At 46.2% G+C, this 14,018-nt stretch overlaps 1 protein-coding gene across 1 annotated transcript in view; it reads left to right on the top strand.

The window, feature by feature from the left end:
• The first annotated feature begins 3,361 nt into the window (after positions 1-3,361).
• LARP1 (La ribonucleoprotein 1, translational regulator) overlaps positions 3,362-14,018 on the top strand; it is an 88,410-nt gene continuing 77,753 nt past the window's right edge. Inside the window, exon 1 of the mRNA XM_082453903.1 lies at positions 3,362-3,464. The gene's annotated coding sequence lies outside the window, so the exon portion shown is untranslated. The remainder of the gene's footprint in view (positions 3,465-14,018) is intronic.

The raw sequence follows: 14,018 nt of genomic DNA, 5'->3' as shown, positions 1-14,018 counted from the left end.
TTCACATTTCTCCAATTACACTATTTTTTTTATATTTGTTTGAATTGGGATTCAAACAAGGTCCATACATTTTTATTATTATTTTTTTATTTTTTGACCACACTGTGTGGCATGTGGGATCTTAGTTTCCCGACCAGGGATCGAACCCGCGCCCCCTGCAGTGGAAGTGCAGAGTCTTAACCACTGTACCACCGGGGAAATCCCAAGGTCCCATGCGTTGCGTTTGGTTAATATTTGCTAAGTTTCTTTTAATCTATATGTTAAATCTGTCTCTCTTTTTTAGTATCTTGACATTTATTTGTTAAAGAAATCAGATTGATTTTCCTGTTAGACTTCTTCCTAGTTTAGCTTTTGCTAAATGCATCCCTGGGGTGTCATTTCATGTGTTTCGCAGTCCCTGTATTTCCTGTAAGCTGGTAGTGAGGTCAAGAACAGGGGTTAACAAACTATAGCCCATGGGTCAAATCTAGCCCCTGCTCTTTTTTTGTAAACAAAGTTTTGTTGGAACACAGCCATGCCCATTTGTTTAGTTATTGTCTATGCCTGGTATTTGTACTATTCAACAGCAGAGCTGAATAAATAGTTGCAACAGAGACTAGAGCTATATAACCTGTAAAGTTTAAAATATTTGTTACCTGGCCCTTCAGAGAGAAAGTTTGTCAACCCCTGCGTCTAAAGTCTTGATCAGACTCCTGCTTGATTTTGGAGGCATGATTTCTTCATAGGAGGTGGTCTTGAGTCCATCAAAAGGCCCATTATGTCAAGTTGCTTCTGTTTTTGTAATATTTTCAGTTAGATCAACTAATTCATAACAAGTGATGATATCCCAAGTCAATCCTTCTTCCTTCCTTTTTCATTTTATTTGTTGGAATGCTTATGTAAAGAGCAGCTTCCTCTCCTTTACTATTTGGTTGCCTGAGGCTGAGGCACAGTTCTTACAGGAAAGACAGAACAAGTGCTTAATTGTTTCCCTTTATTTACTAGTTTTAAAAATAATGAATTGATTTCTTAATATCTTCTGAAGATGATCACTGAGGTTTTTTGTTTATTTTTAAAATATCCTTGTGGACGCGTGGATTAGAATATATTTGATGTTTTTCAACTAATTGCAGTTATTTTCTTTAGTGATGCGCAAATTGTCCTGACTTTGGCCAATGCGAGACTCTTCGGTTGCCTGCTGAGTCTCTTTGCCATAACTAGCTTCCTTGATTTTTGGCATTAAAAGATAGTCTAAGTACATATTGTGCATTTTCTGTCCTAAAGCTGGTATCAGCTATTCATTTGTTTGTTTGTTTATTGAGGAGCCTGGTTCCTTTTAGTGTGAAATAGTATTTAGAGACTACAGTCTGGACAATGAAGTTGCTTTCTAAAGTGTCGCTCATTGTTTCTAGACCTGAAAACAGTAGGCAGAGCTAGGGAATATGTGTCTGTTTTCAGATCAGCTGCATCAAAAATTCACACTGAAACTTCCATTTTAAACCCAGAATTATAAGATTTTCAGTTAACCCCTTTCCTCCTTCATATGTATCTCCTTTCTGTGGAGCCAAGTCCTGGTTTTCAACACCAGCAGCAGCAGGACTCACTTGCTTCATCCCACGCTACCTAGCCGACAGTCCTACAATAACAATTCCAATGCTGCCGCTAACAATACGATGACTGAAAACCGGCAGCCCTTTATAAACATCAGAGTGAAAAATTCTGAAAGTGAAACAGGAGAGGACCTCAGCAGGAAGGGTCTGTGCTGACCCCATATAACTGTGTGGCAGTTTGCATTACTGCTGGAATTTTTAATACTGTATTCTGTTGGTCAGGATTTTGTTCTTCAGTGTGATCAACTCTTAAAATCATAGTTTTTGCCCTTTTAAGTGTCCAGAGAATGGAGAAACAGGAGGTTATAGCAGTGTAGGCTGGTGAGATGATTGTTGGGTTGGTAACCCACGTATGCTGGTAAGCTCCAGGCTTCAGTTCCCCTCCCTGATACATGAGGATAGAGAGAGGAAGGAGATATTTGCAGGAGGGGCTTTGGGGCAAGTCAAGTCATCCCTCTGAATCATTTCCTTATCTATTAAAAAAGGGGGGCAGGGATTGGACTTTACTCTCGCCACAGCAGTTTTCTTTCTGTTCTCCAAACACACCTACTCAGGGCCTTTGCACTTGTAGTTCCCTGTGTCTGGAACACTCTCTATCCAGCTCTTCCAATGATAGGTTCCTTGTCATTACTCAAGTCTCACCTTCAATATCACCTCCTCAGAAAGTCCCTCTGACCACATAATGTACAATAGCAACAGCCATTACTTGGTCATATCGCCTATTTCCTTTCTTCAGGGGACTGTTACCTATCTGATCTGTTTACTTGTTTAGGTCTAGCTCCCCTCTTTCTAGAATGAAAGCTCAATAGGAGTAGGATCCTTGACTTTCTTGTTCACTGATGTATCCCTAGGCCCTAAAGCAGGCCAGGCAGGCACAAAACAGTTGCTGAATAGTGATGCCTTATTGAATGAATGAATTCCTGGTAAATGAATAGATGACTTAGAGAATCTCCAAGGTCCTTTCTAGCTCTAAGTGTGAGTGTAATACAATATACAGTACAGCGAGTGTGAACTTACACACAAGCATGACTGTGCCATTTTACAGATGTGGAAACTGAGGCAGTGAGTGACTTGCCACAGGTTTCGCAGAGAAGGCAGCGGTGTGGTCTAGAGCACGGTATGGGGAGTCAAACGCGGGGATTCAGGTTTGGGTCCTCACACTAGTCAACCTCCCTTCGAATAGCCAGAGGAACTCAACAAGCCCTTTACCTCTCCCAGCACGGTTTTTCCATCTGAAAGAGAAGGCGTACTGTTAACTCTGGTCTAGGGTGACTGTGAAATAATGAAGCTTCCTAAACTGAACAGTACTAAGCATTTTGCAGAATGTTTTGCCCTTTCTTTCCTCCCATTTAATTCCTGGAGTTGGGGGCCGGGGAGGGGAAGGAAGCCCAGGACCAGGGCTGTGGAGGAGGGGCGAGCCAGCTGGTTGCCACAGTTTGTTTACTCCCTGGTCTGCCCCTAGCCTAGCAGCTCTCACCTGCTCAGGTAAAGAGGTAGGGGGAGCCTTGCTCAGCCAATGAACTTCTGTCCTTCTCTTAAAGGCACCCAGCAGCTAGCAGGAAAACCAGCCCTGAGATCTGGAGAGCTCCCGGGCAGATGCCAGGAGGTAGCTGTGCAAGGTAGATGTAGCGAAGCCCTCTATGGCCACGCTGTGACCCCAGGCCTGGTCACTCCACGTCCTGGAGGGTGCTTTCTTCAGGGAGGCCTCCTCCACCTTGCCCAGAGCAGGCTTTCCAGGAGTCTCCCATGCCTAGCTGCCTCGGCAGACACCTGGGGAGGAAAGACAGCGTGGCCTTGGCAGCTGCCGGCCAGGAAGGAGCCCACAGGTGCCAGGGAGAAGCCATTTCCCTATCCTGATCCCCTTCAGCAACCCCGGTGAGTCCTGATGCTCTGGCCTTCTCGAACCTCATCACAGAAGGGTGGGGTGGGAAGATGCCTCTCCTGAGGGGCAGAAACCTCGGGTGCCAGTTCCAGCCCTGCTGTGTGACCTTGAGCAAGTCACTCCAGCTCTCCGAACCTCACATGTCCCATCTGGGAAAATGAGGAGCTCACACTTCCACGTCAGCTTGCCCCTTGTATTACTTTAGCCTGTCACACTCCTTGTTTTGAAAGATTTTTGTCTGCCAAGCTGTACCTGTTACATAAGTCGTTAATTGGTTTTTCCCCTTGCATGTTAATTGGGGCCCTATCACAATCAATCAGTGTTTTCTGGTCAGCAGGAACAAACCCTGGCATTACCACTGAGCTGATGTAAGTTTAACCATAGCAGAGAAATGTGGTGTTTTAGTCTGTGAGATCTTATCTAGAAGCAATATTTGATTTTCATTTGGCCTCTTGAAATAGGAGAAATAGGGCATGGCAAGTAGTTCCGGAGAATGGGGACCCTAGGTGAGAAGCCCCTAGATCTAGCTTGCCTGGTGTGTGAGGGTACCAGGCAGAAATACTGACTTCACACCCCAAGCCCAGCTTTGATCTCCACAATGCTGCCTGCCACATGGGATGCATTCTTGAAAGTGGGATCCTTTGGCCTGAAAACTTACTGTGTGGGGTTGGACTGTTCCCAGGTGTCCCCACACTGGGTTCATTCTCCAGCTCTGAGTGAGGCTGGGGAACCCTGGGTTGGGGAACTGAGGTCTCCCTCAGGCCTCTGCTGGTGGGTAGCCGAGGTGGGGGGGAAGGGGGAGGTGATGGGAACAAGTTACTGTGAGCGCAGGGCCTGAAAGCCAGGAGGGTACGTTGGACACAGCTTGTGCTGGGAATCAGGAAACAGGGCTAATCTGCATTGACTAGCTCTGTGACCTCAGGCTAGTCTCCTACCTTCTTTGAACCTCAGTTTTCCCATCTGTAAAATGGGGATTATAATCTTGGCAATGCTCACCTACCAGGATTATTCTTAGAGCCAAATAATATTGTGTATTTCATGGAAGCTTAAATTTCACAGTCTTTAAAATGCATCCAAAATTCAGAGATTAAAAGAACCACAAACATGCATTTTAGAATCGATGCAGTAGAGTAATGGATGTTCTGTAAAATGTGACCTCCATGATAAAGAATTATTTCAGTGATGAGGGAATGGTGACTGCTTGTTGTTTCTTTTCCTTTTTAAAAGTACCGTTTATTGGGATTTTTTGAAACGTAGACTCTTAAACAAAAAGCAGGGCAGAACAGCTCATTGAGTAATGGTATTTTCTAATGACTTCTGGAACTGAAACCCAGGCCTGGAATGTGGCCCTAGTACGTGAGGCAGTATGATATGTGGTTAGAGCGTGCACTTTGGAGTTACGCAATGTTGGGTTCAAATGCAGGCTGGGAGACTTACTGGTGACCTTGGGTGTAAGTCACTGTGCTTTTCTATGCTTCAGTCTCTTCTAAATTCTAAAATGGCATGGGGGGAATGTCACAAGTCCTGGCTGACATCGTTGTTGATAAGTTGGGGTTTAACTTAGGATAGGGACTCAGCACCCACATATATGTTCCACTAGAGATGCCCAGATCCAGAGGGCTCCTGACCCTTGGAGATTCAAGTGGGCCAGATAAACTGATTCAGGGCAAGACACTGCAGTCAGTTTCCCCATCTGGGGCCCCTCCCACCCTTGTCACCTTCTGGGGCAGAAGGAGGCTCCAGGGAGACGCTGGAGAAGCAAGTGCTTGGAACCAGTAAATTCCCCCGAGTGCATGAAGCTATTGCTGCTCCTTGCTTTGGGGGCCCAACCACGGTCCTAGCCCCTTCTGTTTGGTCATTTGAGCCTCCTCACCCTGTTATACCCTCTCCCGCAGCTCCCTGCTGAGCACATCAATCACAGGGAATGAAGTTCAGGGGTCGTGACAGTGTCTCCCCTCCCAGCGAGGCTGCAGGAGGACGAGGTGGAGTGAGAGCTGGAATAGAAGCTTCCCAGGAAAGGGAAAGGGAGCCCCTCTTGTCCAGGCTTTGGGCAGATGGTGTGTGAGAGTGTGCGTGTGTGTGCACATGAGCTAACAAAATTCAAGTTGAAAAATTCTAAGAGTGTGAAGGCCCCCAAGAGGTCATGTTAGCCAGCCCCCTGCTCTGGGCAGGAGTCTTTTCTAACCAACACAAGAAGGTTGCAGCTGTACCCCAGGGAAGCCTTCTAAACATCTTTCCTTGGTAACTAGCCATGGCATCTCAAAATCCTCCCCAGGGTGTGTACAGGCTGTGTGTGCGCATGTTTGAGGGCCTTGGGTGTCTGAGTTAGAGTTCTATGGGCACTGAGCACTCAGACCTTGCAGAAAAATAAGTATGAGGTGGAGGGACTGCAGTGCAGTGAGGAATTTGAGGTTTTCTCCGATCACCATGAAGTTAAGAGGCACTTTGGAGGAGCTACATTTATGGGGTGCCTATTATGAGCTAATGATTGTGCCAGGTGTTTTAAACTCATTACCTCATTTAATCGTCACAGTAGCCCCTTCTATTATTCCCATTTTACAGATGAGAACACTGAGGCTCAGAGAGGCTACAAATCTTTTTTTTTTTTTTAGTTTTGGCTGCATCGGGTCTTAGTTGCGGTGCACGGGCTCCTCGTTGCGGCATGCGGGCTTCTCTCTACATGTGGTGTGCAGGCTCAGTAGTTGTGGCACGCAGGCTCTCTAGTTGTGGCCTGCATGCTCAGTAGTTGTGGTGCACAGGCTTAGTTGCCCCGCAGCATGTGGGATCTTAGTTCTCCTACCAGGGATCGAACCTGCATCCCCTGCATTGGAAGGCGAATTCTTAACCACTGGACCACCAGGGAAGTCCCGAGGCTACAAATCTTGAATAAGATTGCTCAGCTAACAAGTGACAGAACTGTGATTCAGATCTTTATATGTCTACATCCAGAGCCTGGTCTCTTACCCATTCCACTGGTAGTTGCAAATCAGGCCAAATACTAAAGTTCCCAGGTGCATTTTGTTTGGCTTACACAGTATTTTGTTTTGTTGTAACATTTAAAAAATTTAGATGCCAACATTTGAAAATGCAGCTATTTAACATAAAAATCTAGGTTCTGATCTCTCTTTATAGATCAGAAGGAAGATGTGGCACTATGGGTCCACATTCTCATAGCCAGCAATCAACTAGAACTGATGATCAGCAGCTGCCTTTAAACAGGGCGTGTGACCTCTAGTTTGCCACAGTCCTCACCACTCCCTACTCTTGCATCCAATCCACTTTCCCATTTATGGTACCAGTCTGGCCCTACAGGCCTGTGGAGATCTGGGTTCTGGTCCTAGTACTTGAGCTGGCTATGACTTCAAATAAGTAATGGCATCTATCTGGGCTGTAGCTGTAACCTGGGCTAGGTAACACTCTGAAATAACATCCTAAGTGGCTTTCTGTGCTGCTTGGGGGAAAAGCCCTAAGTCTCCAGCACATCCACATTTTGGTGACCTGGCTGTGCAGGATCTGAGTCTGTGTACATTATGCCAGGAGTGGCTGGTGTTATTTGCTCTTTGTCACCATCATTCCACTGCACTACATGTGTGATGTCCCTGGTGACAGGACATTTGGCGACAGGTAGGGCCTGATGGCACCAATCCTGGTGTGGTGCCCATTCCTAACACTTTGATCAAAGAGTCTGACTTCCACGTGCCTCTGTTTACCTGTTCCAGAAAGCCAGATTGAGATTTCAAAATCTGAGTATCTTCTTCTGACCCCATTTTCACTATAGGGTGCGTGAGAGAAAATCTACAGCCCAGCTGAGAATGTTTTCTCTTTCTCTGTTAAACACACACACACATGCACACACGTACACACACACACACACACACATACATATGGTTCAGAAATAGCCATGCTTTATAGATCTTCCCATCTATCTAGTGTCTTGTTCACATTTCTGAGATCAGGTCTTTAGAGCCATGGAATAGTAGAGATGGAAATGTGTAGATCATCTAGTCCAATAATAGCAAATATATTTTACTTCGTTTGCTGATTCCTATCAATCAGTAGAACATTGAAAAGGCTTCTGAAGCTACATACGAGCATGGAATGGTCATATACTGAGATCTGTCAGCAATATCTACTGTGGGCATGGCAAGGGGTTGTAGCAGTACTTATGCCAGAAATTATACAGATATGAAAACTGGGCTGGGAAGGGGAGATGACTTACCCGAAATACTCAGCAAGACAAGGAAAAGTCAGATCCAGAAGCAGGATCTCTCTTGACCTGCAAGCCACTATTGCTTCCACTATATTAGCTCAGAGAAGGAAACTGAGGATAGGAGGGAAAATGACCGAAGCAAGCCAAGGACCCAGGAGTCCTGGCTCCCCCAAGAAGCCTGGCTGGGGTTGGAGCTAAGGAATTTAGCTCTGTCCCACTAGACCGAGCCCTGCCAGATGACCTGTTGGCTCCTGCTCCACTTCTTAGAGTCCCTTTGCTCCTGCCCCAGTTTCCTGTCTCATTTTCCTCAGGCTCAGAGAGTGCATGTCGCCTCCTGGGATCCTGAGTCCTACATGCCCTCTTTTGGGAACGAGCTCCCCAGCCCCCTCTGTTCTGGAAGAGAAGTCCTACGACACAGGTTCTTAACCTTATTGATGCCATGGATTCCTCTGGCAACCTGGTGAAGCCTACAGACCCCTTCTCAGAGTGTTTTTAAATGCATAAAATAAAATACATAGGACTACAAAGGAAACCAATCATACTGAAATATAGTTAACAAGATAGTTTTAAAATTGTTTATGATATAATATGTACTTCATTAATACATTTAAAATGAGATTGGGTGGCAGATATAATAACCATTGTAATTTTAGAGTAATAATGAACATAAAAGATCAATGACAACTGTAATGTGATAGAAAAATACCTGTGATTTCTCTTGGTTTCACAGTCACAGGAACCATCAGAATTACTGTGGTCATTGCCTACATTCAAATGGAACGAAGTACTTAACTTGAGTTAGAGGGTAGTGAAAATAAAGATGGAAGTTTTCCCATGCAGACTCAGAGACACCCTGAATCCTGTCTGTGGTCCCAGGCTGAGGCTCCCTTGCTCTAGGATGTTCAATCGGGAGTCTGCTAGTCCAGTGGTTTGCAAACTGTGGGCCATGGAACGCTGGGGATTTGGGGAGAGTCTCAGGCTGCCAAAGTATGGGGAAAAGGAGGACCACTGTCCAACCAGACAAACAGCCTCTGAATCCCCCACCTCTGCCTTGCCTGAGCAGATTTTTTATTTGAGTTCATTTTTGTGGTTCATATGAGACCCCTTTGTAAAAAAGGGTTCATTTGTTCCTGTCTGAATGTCAAAAACCTTCACTTAGCCCTGCCTGCCTCTTCCTGTGACAGAAAGTAAAGCCAAGGCCTAGAGCAGTGAAGGGTGCTGGAGGCACATGGCGTGTGGTGGCAGGGTCGGGCTGTGGAGTCCAAGGAGGTGGTAGGAAGCAGCTGGGCGGGGGTGAACTTCCTGCTACCTCTGCCTGCGAACCGTTCCGAGGAGGCAGTAGGCTGGGGCCAGGTGCGGGAACAAAAGAGTCAGGAGACCTTAATTCGGGGCCCTAGATCTGACACAACCTGGAGCGTCTTGGAGACAATAATATATGGATGTTGAGAGGACAAAATGAGAAAGTTTTTGGGTTTTTTTTGTTTTTTTACTGAAGTATAGTTGCTGTTATATGTTACAGGTGTACAATATAGTGATTCACAATTTTTAAAGATTATACTCCATTTATAGTTATTATAAAATATTGGCTGTATTCCCCGTGTTGTACAATATATCCTTGTAGCTTATTTTATACCTCTTTGTAAGAGGTAAGTTTGTACCTCTTGCCTGCCCATTCCCCTCTCTCCACTGGTAACCACTGGTTTGTTCTCTATGTCTGTGAATCTGCTTCTTTTTTTTTTCTTTTTTTTAAACGTAGATTTTATTTATTTATTTTTGGCTGCGTTGGGTCTTCGTTGCTGCACGCGGGCTTTCTCTAGTTGCGGCGAGCGGGGGCTACTCTTCATTGCAGTGTGCCGGCTTCTCATTGCGGTGGCTTCTCTTGTCGCAGAGCACGGGCTCTAGGTGCGCGGGCTTCCATAGTTGTGGCTCGAGGGCTTCAGTAGTTGTGGCTCGCGGGCTCTAGAGCGCAGGCTCAGTAATCGTGGCGCACAGGCTTAGTTGCTTTGCAGCATGTGGGATCTTCCTGGACCAGGGCTCGAACCTGCATCCCCTGCATTGGCAGGCGGATTCTTAACCACTGCGCCACCAGGGAAGTCCTCTTTTTTGTTATATTCACTAGTTTGTTGCATTTTTTAGATTCCACATATAAGTGATATCATACAGTATTTGCAAAATGAGAAAGTTTTAAGAAACACAAAGAACTATTGAAGGGATTTTAATGTATTTGTCTCTAAGCCAGAGACCCTTTTCTCGACTCTCCCATGGGGTCTTTCTTGCAACACCAGCAAACCCTCTCACCCACACAGTACGACCCCAGTCACCAAGCTCGCTGATGCAGTCAGATTTGTGGCTGAACAGCCAATCGGCCTGTCACCTCATCTGCCAGTTGACCTCCTCAATTCCTCCTCTTTCTTGTCCCTGCTGCTGTGTCATGATCTCTGGCCTGCATTTCTCTAACAGCCCCCAGTCTCTCTCTCTGCTCCAGTCTGCCTTCCATGGGGCCCAGACACATTCTGACCATAAGTTTTGACCATGTCCTCCTGCTTCAAGGCCTGTGATGTCTCCTCACCTCACACAAGGCCAAGTCCTGCCTCCAGAGCATGGCAACCCTAACTCCTCAGGATCTGCCTGCAGCCTCCCCCACCCTCCCTTTTCGAGCATCCCCACCTCCTCTTGCAGGGAAACTGCTGCACTGTTTCCGGAGGCTTCCCTGCCTTCTGCCTGAGCCCAGACAATAGTGCAAGCCCTGGGAGCTGTGGGAAGACTAGAGGATTCGGGAAACCAGAGGCTGACGTGATGGGCAGGGGAGTGGAACGTGCAGAGGACTCCAAGGAGTTCTGCTGATAGGGGCAGGGGACAGGTGTGGCTCTGTCCTCTGTCTGGGCCAGACAGGGGTTATTTTCAGAGACCAGCCAGCAACGGTGCAGAGAGTTGGGAGCACCTTGCCCAGTCAGGGAGAGTCGACCATTTGCTATGCTTACCCAAACCAGAGGCAAAAACCAGGTCACCAGGAACAGAGTATAGCTGAGCAGTGGGGAATTCATAGAATCCCTGATTCTTAGAATGTCAGAGCTAGAAGGGACCCTGTGGATGTTTCCTCTAGTCTAACTCCTTTCTGCTTCAAACAGAAAGGTTAAGCCCAGAAACGGGGAATGACTTGCCTAGGGCCACACGAGTTTGAGGCAGAGCCTGGATTGGAGCTGATGTCTGATTTTCTTCCCAGTCTCCATCTCCTCGGCTCTGGCCTCTGAACTCCTACCAGGAGACTGAATAACTGGCCCAGGACTGATTTACCAGCAGTGGATTAATGTGTCACTTCTAGGCAATGCAGTGCTGGCTCTTACGAGGGGTTGTCAACACCTTAACCCAAAGGTCCCCAGAGACAGGTTACAAGTGTGCTGAGATATAACACCCTCAGGTCCCAGGTGGAGCCCAGGGTAGCCAGAGCCCCCAGCTCTGTTGGGACAGTCACCTGCAGGCCTCAAACAGGCTCATTATGTTAGCCCAGCGGGTATCCAAATGTTATCATTTGTGATGTACTGTGATGGGAAAAGTCAGGAAGCACTGTCTTCACTCCAAGGCACGAGTACTTTTGGGGGTGGTGTGGGCGAAGGTGGGGAGAGGGGGAGTCTGAAGACACAGGTTCTAGTTCTAGCTGTACTGTTTCCTTCTAACTTGTATATTCTGGGTGGGGTAGGGGGGGATAACAGGAGAAAAAAATAAGAGGTACTTTTATTAAGGTATCTTTCAAAGAGTTCTTTAAGTAGGTATTATTATCAGCTCCATTATACAGATGAGGAAACCGAGTCAGGGAACTAAAGGGACTTAGCCAAGATCCCACAACTAGGGAGAGGTGGAGCTTAGATTTGAGTCTGAGTCTGTCTTTCTCTGGATTCTGTGCTCTTAACTTCTCTGCCATATGGACACGTTTGGGGACTAGTGGCAGAGAAAGATTTGGGGCCTTTCAATCCTAGTTTCCTGACATCAGGGCTGCTGAGTCTCCAACCACCCCACTCTGCCAGGAAAGGGGAGGCCCAGTCTGCGAAAGGGGAGACCTTTCGCAGGAGGGAAGCAGGCAGTAGGGTCCTGAAGACCCTGAAGAAGTAAAGACTACCCCGACCCTTGCCTTCATGGGTGTGAGGTAATCAGCAGGACTTGGGGTGGGTGTTTTGCATGAAGAAAACCGTGATCCTGCAGTAGAGTCCCCACACCCGAGGGAGGGAAAGGTAGTAAGACATCATTGGGTGCCTCACTACCCCCGAAACTCATGGAAATAAGGCACCTTGTTCACCATGCCGACCCTCCGTTAAAAAATAACCTCTAGGGCTTCCCTGGTGGCGCAGTGGTTGAGAATCTGCCTGCCAAGGCAGGGGACACGGGTTCGATCCCTGGTCCGGGAAGATCCCACATGCCGCGGAGCAACTAAGCCCGTGAGCCACAAATATTGAGCCCACGTGTCGCAACTACTGAAGCCCGCGTGCCTAGAGCCTGTGCTCCGCAACGAGAGAAGCCACCGCAATGAGAAGCCCACACACCGCAACGAAGAGTAGCCCCTGCTCGCCGCAACTAGAGAAAGCCTGCGCATAGCAACGAAGACCCAACACAGCCAAAAATAAACAAACAAAATAAATACATTAAAAAAAAATAACCTCTATTTATAGATCCAGTGATTCAGCCAAGTACCTTATTATACACATTGGCTCACTTTCATCTTCTCAACATCGCTATCTTGAGTGTTTCCTGTTATTATCATTGCCACTTTACCAGGTGAGGAGTCTAAAGCTCCAAAAGCTCATGGAACTTTTCCAAGGCCACACAGTTGGCAAATGACAGAGCTGGGATTTAAACTCAGATCTCCTTGACGCCCAAGCCCATGAGGCTCTTGACCATTATATTGTGGTGCAATATGGCAGAGTGGGGAAAAGCCCTGTTCTGGTTCTGGAGTCAAGCCCCAGGTAGGCCAGTGACTTCTTAATGGACTTTAGTCAGGGAATCTTTGGGCAAGTCTTCTCTGGGCCCAATATTTAGGATTATAGAAGGGTAATTCTAATTCTGCCTACAGTTTAAAATTATGAAATTGAAAGCAACTTACAAACTGTTATCCATTTATTCAAATAGTGTCTCTTCAGAACTTAAAGCAAGTGAGGACTTGGCACTGCAAAGAAGAATGAAGCATGGTTCCAGCCCACTGAAAAATATAACATAAATGTTAGGTGAACAAGAGTCTTTTATTTCTAATAATTATGGTAGCTTATTGAAGATCCACCCTCCCACTGGAAATTGTTAAAATAGCTGAACAAAATAAATGTGTCTATGTATGTGTATTTGAAGACATTGGAGAACTACCAAAACAAGAATGACCTGAGGGGCAAAGATTCCAGAGGTAAGGGAAATGCAGAGAGGTAAGCCCCATATCCAGCTGCCACTTTGCCCTTCAGTATGCTGTTTCTCAAGAGATGGCTAAGAATCTGAGCAGAGCATCTGGAGATGTTATGAAGCTGGGGTATAAAAATTGGATTTCTAGGTCTACCAAGCAGGAGTGTCCCTAATAAACACTCCAAGTTTTCAACTGTAACCCCCAAAGGGCTACACCCTAGGAGTAGAAGTGAATTAGAAATTGACCAGCCCCAGCAGAACTGAAGACTAACATCTAATCAGTTAAATCTCCTTTGTATGACTTAGGTTTAAATGCCTGCCAGAAGCAAAAGTAAAAATCTCTTTGAAGGAAAATAATACCATCAAGGACCTCAAATTTTCCTATAATTTTTTTCATATGCAATATTTAGCATTCAATCACAATTTACCTGACATCTCAGTAGACAAGAGCAAATGGTTGAAAACCAAGAGGTAAAAATAGACAAAATAGGCCCACAGAAGATCCAGATATTGGCATTATAGGACATGGACTTTAAAACGTGATTAAAGGGAATTCCCTGGTGGTCCAGTGGTTAAAAATCTGCCTTCCAATGCAAGGGACTTGGGTTCCTTGGTTGGGGAAATAAGATCCCACATGCCACAGGGCAACTAAGACTTTGTGCTGCAACTACTGAGCCCACGTGCTCTATAGCCCGTGCGCCACAACTAGAGAGCCCACGTGCCGCAACTACTGAGCCTGCATGTTCTGGAGCCAGCGCACCACAACTACAGAGAAGCCCGCGTGCCACAACGAAGAGCCTGCATGCTGCAACAAGAGATCCCGCATTGCTGCAATGAAGATCCTGCGTGCCGCAACTAAGACCCAGCGCAGCCAAATAAATAAATATTTAAATAAATAAATAAATAAATAAATAAAGCGTGATTAATATGTTTAAGACATTATATGAGAAGATGGAGAATT

The sequence above is a fragment of the Balaenoptera physalus genome, assembly GCF_965194825.1.
Source record: "Balaenoptera physalus genome assembly, chromosome: 3".
Lineage (NCBI taxonomy): Eukaryota > Metazoa > Chordata > Mammalia > Artiodactyla > Balaenopteridae > Balaenoptera > Balaenoptera physalus.
The sequence above is the reverse complement of the archived record's forward strand: the minus strand, read 5'-3'. Positions and strand labels throughout refer to the sequence as shown.